This window comes from Manduca sexta, chromosome 12 (assembly GCF_014839805.1).
Source record: "Manduca sexta isolate Smith_Timp_Sample1 chromosome 12, JHU_Msex_v1.0, whole genome shotgun sequence".
NCBI lineage: Eukaryota > Metazoa > Arthropoda > Insecta > Lepidoptera > Sphingidae > Manduca > Manduca sexta.
The window spans coordinates 4,959,431-4,974,639 of record NC_051126.1 but is presented as its reverse complement, the minus strand read 5'-3'; the positions used below and the strand labels follow the sequence as shown (position 1 = coordinate 4,974,639).

The 15,209-nt window shown below is 32.9% G+C and overlaps 1 long non-coding RNA gene across 1 annotated transcript in view; it reads right to left on the bottom strand.

Annotated features, from left to right (window-relative positions):
• Nucleotides 1–14,124, bottom strand: part of LOC119189084 — an 86,556-nt gene extending 72,432 nt beyond the window's left edge. The window contains exon 1 of the long non-coding RNA XR_005112233.1: nucleotides 13,971–14,124. This is a non-coding gene — a long non-coding RNA (uncharacterized LOC119189084). The remainder of the gene's footprint in view (nucleotides 1–13,970) is intronic.
• Nucleotides 14,125–15,209: the final 1,085 nt, after the last annotated feature.

Below are 15,209 nucleotides of genomic sequence, written 5' to 3'. Positions count from 1 at the left end.
AAGTTTAATTAAATTGTCATGAAGATTTAAATCATCAGTAAAAGAGAATTAGTTCTGATTGTCTTTATTTTTACCAGGGATTTAGATTTTTTATTTGTGCCTTATTATTGATTTAAAATACGTTGTAATATTTATTGCGTCAAAGTAAATTAAAGGTAGGCGGTACTTATTTTTTTATGAATTTAGTGTGATAGGATACTAATTATTGATTGATTGATTTTTTCATATCCGAATATCGGCCACGGTGGCCAATCTTAATGGAGCTCAGCCAGTTAAACAGGAGACTGTGAGACTGATACACCTATGTATTGCGCATATGCAGAAGTGTATGCGCAATACACAGGTGCCCTCTCTGTTCCTTCACTCACATAGTCAGGTGAGACGGTAATCCGACGTGACCGGAGTGAGATCAGGCGCAGGACCAACGGCTATACGTGCTTTACTGTTGCGTGTAATTGATATATTGTAGGTAATTATATGTTTTAATGTTTCTTCTTAGTTGACATTAAGTTGCACAAAGATCGAAATAACTGTACCAACTGTAGTTGTTACACTTTACAAAGCCTATCTTCTGTCGCCAAAAATAAACAATAAAGTAACTTCAAAATCGAACAAAAACAATGCAATCAAACTATGTTTCCAGTAACTGCATGCAATTTTTCTTTCTTCGATAACTTTTCGTTCGTGAGTATAGTAGACTAGTATAGACTTATTTTATATACAAGTATTCAACATACAATCAAGTTGTTAGGATGGCAAGCGGCATACCTATCGCAGTACCTACTTATTTCAGTCTATGATATCAGGTAAATACGTGTGCATCACTTTTAGTTGATTTTTTCGACCTTGCATTTTTATAAATTTTTTCCTTGCATTTCTTAAATTAGTGCATTTTTATGTACCTCCAGTAATAACTAGAATTTATAATTATCTTTATAAAATAAATAGCCTACTCCGTATGTAAAACCTCTTCAGTAATTCAAAGTATTGCAACTCAGTTTACAATCGTGAAACTGGAATTGGCGAAAACTCCGTCGGCTGCACGCATACACCGAATGCTCAAACTCTTGACCCGGAAACCTTGTTCGTTCATGGCACGGAAAATAAATCCAATAATATATTTGAAACGTTAGGCTTTGTGCACAAGTGGGGGGAAAACGCGGCGACTGTTCAGCGTTAATTAATTTTTAATTGTAAAGCGCAATTGTTGAAGACTTTTTTAAAAAAATGATATATGTTTACTGCTTAAATAAAATAACTCTTATTTTGTCTGTTTTACAGTATCAAATTATAATTTTATATGATTTTAATTGGTTTTTCAAGACACAGGCTCAGACTTATTTGAAAATCACAGGCAATTATCTCCTGTACCTTTCTTTTATTTAAATAAAGAGTTTTTCATTTTTCATATACCATTTAACTGCATTATTTCATAAAATTGTATTATACTGAATTCCTAACATGCACAATTAAGTGCCAAACTTATTACAGATGACTAGATGATGATGAGAGAATATATAATAATATAAAATAATAGTAAATGTTTTCAATTTAATCATTCTGTATCAGTAAGTTTTAATTATAAAGTATTGATTGCTTTAAATTCTAATTAATTTTAACAACTATTTCAACAGTGTTTGTGAACACGCCTCTACTCCTGAGAACGTAGCAATTGTTCTATGCTGTTGCTCATAATTTATGTATAGATTTAAACGAACGGAGCAAAGACATTTCGCCTTTGGCAAACACTAAAATATTCAGTTGTTTCACAAACCAAGAAGTTGGTCTAACAAAGTTATTTGTTTTGATGAATTTTTGAAGAGTAACGATTTGTGAACTAACAGAAATTAATTTATATCGATGAGTGCATTTGACGTTAAAATCAGATTTTAAAAAATATTACAAGTCCTAGCTAGTATGGTAGATAATATAAGTAAGAAGTGTGATTAGATGAAAATCTTAAATGATACCCTGAAGGAGCCAAAATAAGTTGTAAGGAAATGTATGGATGAGCGACTCCGTCCCTTAAAATATGTTACGTTTAGTGTACTAGTAGGTATTATATTAATTTTGTGTAGTCACCAGCATATGTAGCTGAATAAATTTACCTACACCTAAATATCTCCTATACACTCATATGTTCTTTATAAAATTCTTATTATTTCCTCACAAAAAAAAATAAAAGATTTAATTTAACAACATATGAAAAGTGTTTCAATTATATTTGACGTGCATAGGCGATTTGAAATTATGAATTTGTTCAGCTACTTTTGTAGCTGACTGTACATACAATAATTACATTCTATGTTTGAATAGTGCATCATTAATTTGTTTCATTGAACCATTTATAAGCTCATATTTGCTTAAATTTTAAGTGCAAATAGTCCACAAATATTCAAATATGTTCAATTTATTTATACAACATATTAGTAACGCACCATTAATTTGTTTCATTAGATTATATATTGCTGCTACTATTATGCTAATAATGTGAATGTCTCAGTGCATATTGTGTAGTCACGAAATATTATATAAATCATTTTGTGAGTTTGATAAATCAACTGTATCCTTAGACTTTACTTGCATGAAGAATAAAACACAAGACACTTATTTTTCTTACTAAGCGCCTTCGTTATATTGTTCAGGTCAACTATATTTTTAACATATAAGGCAGATAACGCTTGACCTCTATATTTGGTGACCCTACATAATATTTGTCGAATGTTCGAGATATAGGCTCTTGTTAATCACAAACGATACCAAAAATGCCTTATGAACAGGTAATTTCATACTAGACATTAAGGCCCGGTCACCAGGTCACATAGGCCACGGTTAAACTTATTTGAACCTATATTTTGTTGCCAAAACCCACATTCCATCTGAATATCGTGTAAATTTACAAAACGATGGGATGACGTTGGTCATTAATCATACAGCACCGATTGAATGCGTCAATCGATGTATCGAAAGTTCGGTTTGTTTGTACAAAAGAGGTCACTGAATCGAATAGGTTTTATAACACGTGTACTGTAGGTAGGAAAAAGTGCTCGGATCTGAACAGAGGTTTCATGTCATAGGCAATCGCTTTTAAGCGTGATAATTAGTGTAGATTGTAGAGAATGAAAGAAAAAACACACATTTTCTTGAACTAAGTTTCGAATTTATAACTTATGCACGGTCATATTTTTCTTGATAGTATGTACATATAATATCACTTTACTTTTAATTAACAGTACTCCTCTATTCTAAATTGTTTTTACTACGGAGAACATCTGTAGATCTATTACTTACTAGATAAATTCTTATAGAGAATTCTCAGGTATGTTTCCTCACGATGTTTTCCTTCATTGCTAAATCAAACTATAAACAATTGTCTTCGGTTTTGAACCTATGGACCTTCTTCTCGTCAGTCTGTTCCATTCCCTTCTAGGCTATCGTCCACTCTTTACTTTACTTTTATTTAATACGAAAACAAGTTAAAATATGAAAAACATTTTTAAAAAGCTTCGCAAAAATTACACAGTACAGCGTCTACAACTTTATTTAAGTTTTGTATTTTCTGTTTTGCACATTTACGTTGAAATAATGCATTTAATAATGGATTCAGTTTGTCGTGAAAGACTCCTTATATTTTGTACAGTATTATGTAAAATTAGTTAAGTATTAATATTTGCATCAGTTTACTACATTTTTATTTATTAAAATCAAATATATTTTAATTATATATGCATCGTATAATGACTTAAAAACAAAGTTAGACAATTATTTTAAGCCCAAACAAATCTATTTCATATTATAAGAATTTTCAGCCCACAAACCTAAAGAAAACAAATTCTAAACAATTTTCCTGCCGCAATAAACAATATTTTCTAGACGCCATTTACTTTAAAACAATTGTGAAAATACTTCATAACTCTTATTGATTTGAAGCACAAAGGAGCTTTTCTCCGATGATTGTATCAGCGCCCTAAATTAAACTTTTCACTTACCTTTTGTGAAGTCTAGACTGATAATATTGATGTTTTACTCTGAAATTTTTCTATCGAATTATAATATTTTTTTTTATTAAAATTCTTTGGGACTTTGGGTTTTCTTAATAAAATTTTATTGCAGATGAAATATATGTCCAATGATTACTTACAATTGAAGATTTTTATTCTAATATATTCCTCTATAGAACAAAGAATAAAAATATTTTAAAAAATCTAATATTTCTCTGTGGGTTAGATTGAAATTTTATAAACGCTTACTTAGTAATAAAAACCACAGATTTATTTTCGCAATCCTCAACAAACATATTCAATCTGTTTGTTCTTGAACTAGCCCGTTTTATTTAGTTTAGAATATTTTGAGCGCTCGACCACCTGTCTGGTGACCCAGTCAAGGTCTAATCTCAATATATACTGATTTAACTGTTTTAAAAGTCCTAGCAGTAGACAGTAATCCATAATGCTATGACAATATTGTTATGAATACCAATGTATCTCCGACCATTGGGCTTTGTCGACCAGCTGACTAAACCACATTTGAAAAAAATTGGTAGGCTTTTTCTAATATTTGGCGCAATTCTATATCTATCTTAAGAGGACGCGCAAAAATTTGTGAAAATCGTAAATTTGTATGGACTATGTAAATATATATTTATTGCTTTTTTCCGCGTTAAAATGGCGAAGTATCGACTTAATTTTGGGCACAAATATAATCGGAAGATCATACAGTGACTTAACTTTAAGAAAATTATATTTCTTACGGAAATTTGTTACTGGTATACAGTTTTCTATACCTATATTATACTATTCTATATTCCAAAGGATTAACAAACTCAATGTTCTAACAAACAGATTTTACAATTGAAAATGTCGCCTGCAAACAACATTATCCCCTGCGATTCTGTTTAGACACGTTCGTGTAATGGTTACTTCCGAGAGTATTTATTTCGGGGCTGTATTATGATTTTTAAAATTCATAACGTTTCGCCCGCCAGAGAAATAAGCCAATGTGTACATAGCTAATGGAAGTTATATTCGACGATGAGACCAGGTGCCAGTATTAACACGTGTTGGTTCTGTTCAGCTTTTTAGCGTGATAGAGCTGTGGTGTAAAAGCACGGATCGACTGAGGTAATTCCTCAGTCTTTAAGGAACAGGTATGATTTTGCACTTTCACTTGACGTATAAATGTTTTACGACTAATTTGTTAACGAATGCTGATTTTAATAACATTTTTTAAAAGTTGATGTGATAATTTATTAACCATATTTATATATGGTGAATTATCCGGAGGCAAAATCAACTCTAATGAACTTCTTATCTCTTAACTGGATGTTTATGCCTGGTGACGATTACTCTAAATATTATTTTTTCCGGCTTAAGCATAAAAAAAATTGCAATAATAATACTTGGCAAATTTAAAATTTGGCTCAAACATCTATAAGTAAAAATATAGGTATATTATTTATCACACATCAAAATGTATATTTACATTTGATTTTACCTTCTATGGTGGAACCCTAAAAACATAAAAGATTAAAATGTCCCTTGAATCAGTCCGTTAATAATTATTTCCCAAACGTATTGAGCATCCCGGCAATTCGAAGCGATCAGTTACGATAGCTTTCATGTAAATTAATGTTGGTTATTGAAATATCGTAGGTATTTATTACAGTTCCGACGTAAAAAAATACTTTTTACATTTAAGTATAATTATGTATGCAATCATTCCTGAAATTCAAGGAGGGAACTAAGATGTTGGTCGTCCGAAAAGTCTAAGTTAATTTTGGCCACAAATATATCAACATGTAAAATGTATTGATTTAAAATTTTTCATTATTAAAAATGTATATAGTAGGTAGATATTGTAACTTTGACTTTTCTGACGACCGACATCTCTGTCACTCCGTGGCCATGAAGTCTGAAAAGTCCGGAAAAAATTATAATACAAAGGACCACAATAAAATCCGAAAAATAATTTTATTTCTTCTAACGTAATTCCATATTATGCCCATTATTATGTATGCATATTTTTATACTCGTTCCCTGACATTCATTTATATATACATATCTATATTTATGTATATCTTAATAAAAACTAAGCTCCTGTCTAAGTTCAACCTAATAAATTATAATATGAATTCAACGGAAAGCAATCTTGGATTGAACTTGAGTAATAAAGATCTATCTATAAACATAATACCACATAAACATGAATATATAAGTCGGATTTCCTCAAATTGAATGTAAATTGTTCTACAATATCAAGCAAGCCGGCCCCTTGTAAATACACATCGCTTTAATGAAGGAAGTTCAACGCGAATATCAGTTTCTACGCTCCAAAACTAGTTAGTTAGAATGCTCTGGTTGTATATTCGGGGAACACATAGATGTACAAAATGTCATAAAAGTATATGTAATATAAGTTACGATACATTTGCAAATAAAGTATTTGAGATATCAGATAATAGATACCTTGGAAATTTATTTTTAAATATTAGATACAAGATAAATAGTTTCGGAATCATTTTTTTTACATTATTGAGTTTTTGTAAACAAATATATTGGGTTCCATTACCATGTTCCTAAAAGAGGTGTTGCTCCACAGGTAAACATGGGCGTAGGCAGAGGGCTCCTAAAATTCAACATGAGGACTTTTTTTTATATGTACTTTTTTGTATGTGTTAAATTATTAGGATAAAATTTTGGCTTTGAGACCTCCCTCTCTTCGGACCTTCTCCATCTTGAGATTTTGCCCCTCCTTCCGAATTTAAAGCTGTCTCCACCCTTGATTATAGATCATGATAAATTTTATTTTTAAAAGTGTGTTCAGTGTTGTTAAAAATTACTCAGTCGCAATTCTGAGTTAGGCAGTTCCTTCTCCTTCCGAATTTAAAGCTGTCTCCACCCTTGATTATAGATCATGATAAATTTTATTTTTAAAAGTGTGTTCAGTGTTGTTAAAAATTTATCAGTCGCAATTCTGAGTTAGGCAGTTGGCGGAATGATATCGCCTTGTTATATGGCTGATCTCCTCTGAGATTAGCCGCCGTGGCCGATATTCGGCTAGGAGGTATTTACTTACGATGGTATAATGTGAGTTCAATTATTGTGTGTATATGACATACGTAGTATTATGCCATTTCCCATTTCAGGAGTCGCTAGAGGTTTTACCACAACAACATTAGTTGCTCATGTTTGTAATCGTAAAAGAACTCGTAAATACTAGTAGTAAAACGAATCGGCTTACATTATGATAAAGCAAGAGCCTGTGAACCCCAGACCTTCGTTATTTTATAAAAGCTGAAAGTATGTCAGCGCATGCTCCCAACACAGGTAACAACGATGGGCCATTATGAAGTTTGGGCTACAGTGGCTTTGGCAGGTACACGGTACTAAAGGTGTGTAAAATACCGATTTAGTTTCATCAAATCATAAAGTGAGATTTTATGGTATTACCTTCAGAAAATTATTAAAAATCACGTTATTCACTGACAGACACTTAACATCGTGGCAATCCCTTGCCAGACACCCTTAATGTTCATGAAGTTATAATTTTATTTACGTTATAGTATAAAAGCTGATTTTTATATATAGTACTTGGGTAATAAGTAAATAATGTTTCCTCGTTAGCCAGACGTTTTTGATACACACACACACCTTTTACACACCTTTAATACCGTGTACCTGCCAAAGCCACTGTAGCCCAAACTTCATAATGGCCCATCGTTGTTACCTGTGTTGGGAGCATGCGCTGACAAACTTTCAGCTTTTATAAAATAACGAAGGTCTGGGGTTCACGGGCTCTTAGACTATGAGAATTATTATTTTTTATAGCTTATTGGTTTAAATTTCGAACACAATTTCGTGACAGAATACGAAGTTTATTATTTTTAATAATTATATTCCTTGATTTTTTTATTTTATCTTTGTTCTCAATACGTATATTATTATTATGATAGGTAGAATATCGAAAATCATAAAACAATGGGCGCTTTTGCCCCTGAACTAAAACTATACATTATCAGAGGAATAAAATCACAGTAAACTATAAAAAACAAAAGTGTCACGAACACGGATACATTGATCAATGTAGAGCATCCGAAAAACCTACATAAGAAAGGATGAAAGCACTTTTTTGCCCCTTAGTAACGACAGCAGACGTATGTGTAAACCGAAGCCTGTAGATTATATGGGCACTGAACAAAGGACACAAATGAGTTGGCATCTAATAGAATTCTATTATGTGAACCTTAATTTGCTCTTTTTTGTTCTTTGAATGAATGAATCAATGATTGATAACTAGAAAAACGAAGAGACCACGCAGATTGTAGGCGGCAGCTCATAAAGATCAGAATTATTTAAAAAATCTTTATTAAGAGCTATACTGACAGCGCTGGATATAATTATTTTTTTATTTATTTCACATAAAGAATACTCTTAATGACCACAGTCTTTCAAAGTGGAACGCAATAATACTGCTGCTTGACGTTTGAAGAAAAAATTGTTAGTACTTATTAGAAGGACTTTCTCGAATAAGCATTTAAGAATGAATGCTCCTTTTTAACTTTAAAATTGTTTTACGTTAGGAAGAAGCAAAGGCTACGATAGCTTAGTTTGAAAATGAAATTGTCTCTCTAGACAGATGTCCGTAGGTTCAAAACCCAACGCACATACCTCTGACTTCTCTAAATTATGTGTATATAATAATTTATTAATTAATAATTGATCGCCCTAACGGTGAAGGAAAACATCGGAGGAACCTACATACATGAAAATTCTTCTAAAATAATTTCGAAGGTATGTGAAGTCTACCAACACGCACTAGGATAGCGTGGTGGGCTAAGGTCCAAAACCAAAGTAGCAGAGGACCCCAGTGCTCAGGATTATTATATAGATATATTTTTATTATTATATTTATTACATAAATAGGGCTATAGTATATATATAAGGCTGATATTATTATTATATTAGTAAGAAAGTATTTTCTACAGAAGGGCGAACAACTGGTGAAGTGACCCAACCCACAAAAACCTACAATCATTATCAGTATCAACGATGCCTCGCCAGTTCTAGAGGTAAAACGTATTACTTTCGGACTAAAGAAAACCATTCAATAAGAACAATTTTTATTATAGCTCAGGGATTTGTGAAAAATGCAAAGTTTAACATTGAAATAGGATCCGGCGTAATGAAATATTCATGGGACGCTATGTTTTCTATTTTTCCACTCTCAATGTCGGAGGAAGGCAACCTTTGTGTTTTATTTAAAGTATTGAGCTTTCAATCTTGTGTATATCGTTGAATGAATATTGAATGTCTTTTGTTGCTGAGATCTTAGATTTTCTAAGGTATTGTTGCGTTGACGCTGAAGGGGTAGTTGCGACTGTTGTCAATGTAGTCATTGCCTTGATATAATGAAACTTACAATATTACTATTAATAGATTACTACTTATTCCTTATTTTGCGAGCATATAGATGAGCTCATTTATATGCTCGCAAAGTTTCTCTAAACAGCAATAAAAAAACTAATTGTTATTTTTTCTTCTCTTTATCACGTAGTCTGTACCTTAAACTGATTTTAAACAGAGCAACACCAGTTTCTTGCCCGTTCGTTTCTGGTGAGAACTGCTTTCCGAACTGGTGGTAGAGTTAATATTGACGGAATCTAAATTGTTTAACATTTTACGAGTTCAGATAAATCATTTCATTTCATTACTCAATTTCATATTACTATAATTTTTGAAATCTTCAGAATTAATAATATTATTTTTAATAATTTATTTACCACAGAACGCTTAACAAACGTGACATAAAAAACATAAAAATATCTTACATTAAATTAAATAAATATTCGTTCTTAAACGTTACCAAAATTGTTTATTCATAAAGCTGTCAAAGGCATCACTCGTGAATTTGCATTCGGAAACATTATGAATTTTCATACAAACACCGGTTAGTTTCTTTAGCTCTGAAATCCGCAAGATAAGGCCACTTGAGCCGGCTATGTCTATAAATAATTCCGACGGTATTTCCCGGAGGTAAAAATCGAAAGCGAAGCCCGATGTTGTAGGCCCCTGGAGTTTGAGCTATCATTCATAATTTACCCGTACGAAAGATTAAGCAATGAATGATCACTAATAGGTTTTCGTGGTTTAGGTCGCTAAAACATTTGGGATCCAGTGGGTTCTTCAGCATGAACTCTGAAGGAACAACTATAATGCTATAATGATGGAGTACAGAGATGACCTCATGACGACGTCAGGGTAGCGTTAAGGACGAAGGTAGGTTGACGCTGTAGACATGGGTGTTCCCGGTGAGGACGTGTAATAAACGGGAAAGTATCACTTTATGTCATGGGCGTACGTTTGAAATTTAATTGAGTATAGATGCTAATAAGTTATGACATCGATGCAGAGAAAATTAGTCATAGCGTTTTGATATTAAAAATTGTAATGCGTTTGTGGATACAACACAATTATAAGCATGAAAACATTAAATTTAGTTTTTACGCCCCGCAACCTGCCTGAAATCGAAAATCACACACAAAATGTAGCCCGATTTGGAATTAGAAGCTAGTAGTTAATTCGTGTTGTTCCAGCCCATGATATACCCTAGACCTGGAAGACGAAACAGGATTTCATGAAAATATTAGATGACTAACTAACAACATCAATTCAATGATATATTTAATAACACGCAATCAAAGAGGATATAGTCGAAAGGAAGCATTAAAAGATGAAACATGATAATTCGGATGATTTGCTTTCATGTTTCCGTTGTAAATAATTCTTCGGTTATAAACGGGGGAGAATATTAAGTAGATACGTATATAAACATTATTATAATTTTCATTTCTAAATATACTGACATAAACATAGTTATCGTTGGTTGTATTTTAAATTGTTATTATTTTATTTTAATTCACGGCTTCATCTTGAATGATATAAGCGAAGGTAGCTTCTTAATCAATGTAATTCGAAGTTATTAACACCGCATAATGTAAAAGAAGGCAAGTGTATCGTCATGACGAACGCAAGTCCGAATACTAAATAACTTATGCAAGTTTTTCTGTGTCGAAAAATAAAAATAATATTGACACAGAAGAGGATAAAGCACGTATTATAAGTAAAATTGTTAAATACTTAGAAGATCTTCGCGCTATTTTTTAATCAATTATTTAACTGCCTGCCTCGGTGGCGTAGTTGTATTGCACGTCCGGTACAATAGCGCTCTGAGGTCCTGGGTTCGAATCCCGGGTCGGGCAAAGTGATATTTGGGTTTTTCTGTTCAGTATCAGCCCGGAGTCTGGAATTTGTGCCCGATATGGCGATAGGCTCGCCCCCTATCACATCATGGGACGGAACATACTTGGCGAAAAGTGGGTGCCCTAGTTGCGGCTCTGCATACCCCTTCGGGGATAAAATGCGTGATGTTATGTATGTATGTATGTATGTTAAAATTAATAATATTACATACTCGCACCTTTTATCTCCGAAAGGATAGGCTGAGACGCAACTCGAGCACTCACTTCCCGCAGTGTGTATCGGAATACATGGTGTGAAAGGGGGTGAGCCTATCGCCATAGTATCGGATACTGATTCCAGGCCCCGGTCTGATACTAAGAAAAAAAGAACTAATAACACTATTAATATCTAATTACCGGAATACGCAGAACGGATTTCGACGAAATTTGGCACATGGATAGACCATGTCCTAGATGTTAATCGTTATATGGTAATATAGGCTAATTATTATACAAATAATTTGCTGCGGTGCGAAATGTTTAAATTTTTATCTAATTTTTAAAATAGATGGCGCTGCCGTCACATATATATTATGGATCGCTACCAGGGATTTAGAGATTTTCGTAACGAGAAAGGCATTTCAGGTAGGCCAAGCCGCGAGCAACACCTTTTTATGTTACAATAATAAAATAAATCCTCTCTTCGTTACTACGTATAGTAGAAAAGGGAACTAATTTTTTATATTTACGCAAATGTTTGGTATTAGACTATTTTACGGATTTTTTATTATTTTTTTATACTGTAATTTTCTTCTGACGTTTTGAAGAAACACCTCAGTCCGCTCCGTGACCATGAAGACAACAAAGTTTTCGAAACGTCACGAGAATGTTATAATATAAAAAATCGCGATAATATCCAGTTAAATAGTTTTATTTCAATAGAGGCAACTGTTAACTAATGCACTTAGGTCTTGTGAGGTGTTTAATGCTCTGCATCTTAGCTTTAATAGTTGGATAACTGTTTATCGAAGGCTGTAAATAGCTTTAAACTTTTTCGCATTAATGTAATTAAAAAAAATGTGATATTATTTTATTTGACTCGAAAAATCTTCATAGATACTATACTATTAATGCCTAATAACTAGGTTCGGGACACTGGCCGTCTTTATTAGGTGTTTTTTTTATATTATATTTTATTGAAATGTTTGTGTGACAATTTTTTTATAGTAAGTAAACACAATAATATCGTTAAAGAAAGTTCACTATAAAAACCAGTGAACCATTTTCCATAACAAAGACAAAAATAAAAATAAATTTAAACAGATTTGCAAATAGGTAAAAGTAAAACCGAAGCGTCTTTTGTATTACTTTTCTTTAAATATTTTCGATCAATGTTTGGTCACTTATACCGCGCAGAGCACAGAGTTAGGGCGGGCGGTGGCGCGTGCAACTATAGCCATGCAGTGTAAAAAAAAAACGGTACATGTAATTTTTTTATTAATTTAAGTATCGAAATCTTGTGTTTTTTAGACTCTGTTCCTGTAAAATGACCTTTATATACCAAAGTGACCCTCACGCCCGGGCTCTGTATTCCTATGGGCATCAAAGCATTAATTTTTAAGACTCTACAATTAATTTATTAAATTAATTCAATAACATAGAAAGGCTACATAAATAAAAATAAAGACTCACAATTTAACTGAACTTAAGTTTTTGTTGTTGTAAGAAAGTTGTTTTGTTTCGTAAAATAACGCGTCTATTTATTATAATCTTTGTACACGTACAAGTTAATGACAGCCTTGGTGGACTGCCATATCTAATCTCCAGGCACTTGGACTACAGCCAAAATACAGATTAGCAGTCTCCAAAGAAATACCCTTTGTAACCGCCTTAAGTTACAATCCCTTCGGAGTTTAATAACTTGTTTGGAACAGTGGTATTAGTCGAACTCCAACAGATTGTTGAAACGTATCGTAAGTTTCCAAAATGTTGCTTTATTTATAATTATTGGGTATACATTTTAGTAAGATGATCAGGTGGAAAGTTTTGGATCGTTTTTATTGCGAATTTGCTATTTACAGGTTTTATTTAGCGTGGTTTGTGCTACTGTACTTGGATGTAAAATTTCGTTAAAAATATAAAAGGTATAAATTGTTTCGTCGATTTCGTAATAATAGGGTTTAGTTTTATTCAGCGCGTTGTGCGTAAAAATATTAATTTAATGTGTAGGATACGTTAAATATTAAAATACGAAAAATATCATTTTCTTAATTATTTCACAATCCAAGAAGTAGACTTTATAAATTAATAAAACTATACGATAAAATTCCTGAACGAAAGCTTTGTAGAATCAATAAAAAATACGAAAAAAAATATTAACGTCATGAACGAAGCCGTCAATTATGATTCGGCACGAATGTCGTCTATCTTACACGTAAAAAACGTATCATTTAAGATAAGTAATGAGGCTTCCGTAGCGTTTTATAACCAAGGTGCAACAAGTAAAGCCCGCGTTGGCTCTTTAAGCTTTTATTAATTCGCAGTCCTTATTTAATTACAGAAATAACTACGAGACAATTAATTTGATTACAAACGTAATTCTTAATTCAAAATCCAGTTTATTTTTACCATTTTCAGTGACACCTTCTGTCAGTCATCAATCGAGATGAAATCCCACAGTAACCAAAGTTCAAAGTCGATTTAAATATTACATTGCATAAAAAAAAATACTTACCTAATTAAAATGTTCGTCCATAACTTTTGAAGCTCGATTTGTATACACACGTCACTAAAACAGTTCACTGGTCCACTGTAGGTTCGTGGTTCGCGCGTTTGGGCGGGAGCGGTGGCGTGCTCCACGGTCGGTGGCTACACTTGCACTGACTCCCATCTCCCGCTGGTCCCGCCCCCCAGCCCCTCACCTGTTACAGGTACGCTCAACATCCAGAACTAAGTACTGCCTATTGATGGACAAATCGAATTGATTTTCGCCTGGTGCCTGATTACCAGGACAATTTATCATTAACATTTCCCTGGCTGTCGGGTACGCGGATTTTTAAAAATGGAATGTAGATTTGCAAATGAGATAATTGTAGGCCTTTTGGTATTACTTTATGGCGGTAATTATGAACTCGTTTGAAATAAGAATTTGTATTTAAAGCTGCATAGTTTAATAAAAATTGTGGAAAAAATGAGATATTAAGAAAAAAAAACTTGATATATTTTGAATAATTGCGTAACGGTAAGTACATCACGGTCCGCGGGCTGTTGTGACGTCTGTTCTGTACTGAAATATTCATTACGTCGGCCAACTTTCCTGCGAAAAACGACATATAAAACAGTGATGCTCCGGTTTTGTTGTCTGGCCGGCAGCTTCGTCGATACTTATTTTAATTCTGTATTAATAGTGGGTTTCGGTGCAGTCTTTATTACTTTATGCTTTACATTTTCTGATCAGAGTCTTACAAGATCCAATATATTAACATCTAATAAATATTCTTCAGGATATTATACCACTGTTTTCAGTGTCGAATTGTAATATACATATCATTTCCAAGTTAAATTTATCATATAAACTTAGAATATTATAAAAATGCGATTTTCTTCAACACCTGTTAGCTTCAAGAATGTAGACTCGAATATTTCCAGTACTCCAGGGAAAAATTCAGGTGAAGTAGCGCAAGTTAAATGCTCAATTGTGCCTTCAGAGAGCGCTATCACACGTTCTTGCGCTGAGAGTGTCATTCGCGGAAAAATCACTATTCACTGCATTTTTCGACTAGTACGAATCGAAAATCGTTCGCATTTCTTTTATGGAAGCGCTGGAAGCTTGCATATTCATGATGGATGTATAATCGTTAATATACATACTTTTTGTTTTAGAACCTTTTTTATAGAGGAATACTGGTACATCGAAATATGTTCGAATATAGTGTCGACTGACGCGACATGAATGTCGCTCGACTATTGATAC